Source organism: Suricata suricatta, chromosome 8, assembly GCF_006229205.1.
Source record: "Suricata suricatta isolate VVHF042 chromosome 8, meerkat_22Aug2017_6uvM2_HiC, whole genome shotgun sequence".
Lineage (NCBI taxonomy): Eukaryota > Metazoa > Chordata > Mammalia > Carnivora > Herpestidae > Suricata > Suricata suricatta.
Window position 1 is genome coordinate 43,157,621 of NC_043707.1, and position 1,897 is coordinate 43,159,517.

The window sequence follows — 1,897 nt, forward strand, 5'->3', positions numbered from 1 at the left end:
AGAAAGTTGTAGTGGTCTGGATGAAGGGTCAAACCATCCATGACATTCCCTTAAGCCAAAGCCTAATCCAAAGTAGGGCCCTAAGCTTCTTCAATTCCATGAAGGCTGAGAGAGACAAGGGAGCTGCAGAAGAAACGTTTGGAGCTCACAGAGGTTGCTTCATGAGGTTTACAGAAAGACACCATGACATAAGAGTGCAAGAGGAAATAGCAAGGGCTGATGGAGAAGCTGCAACATGGTGCCCAGAGGTTGAACAAAGGTGGTTACACTGAAAACAGATTTTCAGTGCAGATGAAGCAGCCTATAGTGGAAGAAGATGCCATTTAGAACTTCCATAGTGAGACAGAAGTCAATGCCTGGCTTCAAAGCTTCAAAGGATGGGCTGACTCTCTTGTTAGAGGCTAAGTCTAATGTTAGTGACTTTAAGCTGAAGCCAATGTTCATTTATTCTTCCAAAACTCCTAGGGCCCTTAATAAGTATGTTAAATCTTCTCCACCAATGCTCTATAAAGGGAACAACAAAGCCTAGATGACAGCCATCTGTCATCTCATGAACATTTGCAATGAAACTCAGTGATATTGTGTCCCCATAGGCCCCAAAGTAAAAGCAAATGAGATAAACCAACAGCCATAGAACCTGTGGTGGCATCTGAGGAAGCAGAGGGTGGCAGTGACCTGTTGGAGGAATCTGAGAACAGAATTCCTAAAGAGCCAATGAGAAACCACTGGAGAGTGGATCAGGCCAACCAGTTGGAGATCAGTATCTCAAAATAGCTCAACATAGGAGTGGTTTTGCCTACGTCAATGCCAGTGAGTGAATTTGAAGAGCTGAGCATCATCAGTGCTGTGCTGTTTATTTAAAAACTCCATTTGCATTGTTGACTGGTTTCCATGGTGTAAATACCCCATCACGGCTCACTGCATCCTACCAACACAGATGCAAAGTTGGGAAGACAGGCGAACAATCCGTTCTTGCAAGATGGGGGCCAGCTGTGAACAGTGGGAAACACCAGAGGCCTTCCCCAGGACTGGGAGTGGACTCACCATTGAGGAAGGGAAGGACAACAGCAACAAAAGGAAGAGAGGCAGAGATAGAAATTGGAGAATAGCCCGGAGCCAGGAAATCTCAGAGAACAAGCTTCCAGGTGTTGGAACACTGCAGGAAAATAGAAGAGAGAGCTCTGCAAGGTTAGAAAAGCTACTCTGAACCACACCACCTTTGAGACGTTCAGGAAAATTAACATCGCACAACAATGAGCCACAAGATATCAACAATAGCCAAATTATGGAAAGAGCTCAACTGTCCATTGACTGATGAATGGATAAAGATGTGGTGTACACACACACACACACACACACACACACACACACACACACACAATGGAATATCACTCAGCTATGAAAAAGAATGAAATCTTGCCATTTGCAGTGAATTGGGTGGAGCTAGAGTGTATTCTGCTAAGTAAAATAATGTCAGTCAGAGAAAGACAAATCCATATGATTTCACTCATATGTGAAATTTAAGAAACAAAACAGATGAACATGGAGGGGGTAGAGAGAGACAAACCATAAAACAGACTCTTAATGATAGAGAACCAACTGAGGGGTGATGGAGTGGGATGGACAGGGGGCTGGGCTGGACAGGTGATGGCTCTTAAGAAGGGCCCTTGTTATGCTGAGCACTGGGTATTGTATTTAAGTGATGAATCACTGAATTCTACACCTGAAACTAATAATCCACTGTATGTTAACTAAATGGAATTTACATAAAAACTTTAAAAAGAAAAAAAAACGGGATGCCCGGGTGGCTCAGTCCGTTGAGCATCCAGCTTCGGCTGAGGTCATGATCTCACGTTGTGGGTTTGAGCCCTGTGTCGGGCACTGTGCTGACAGCTCA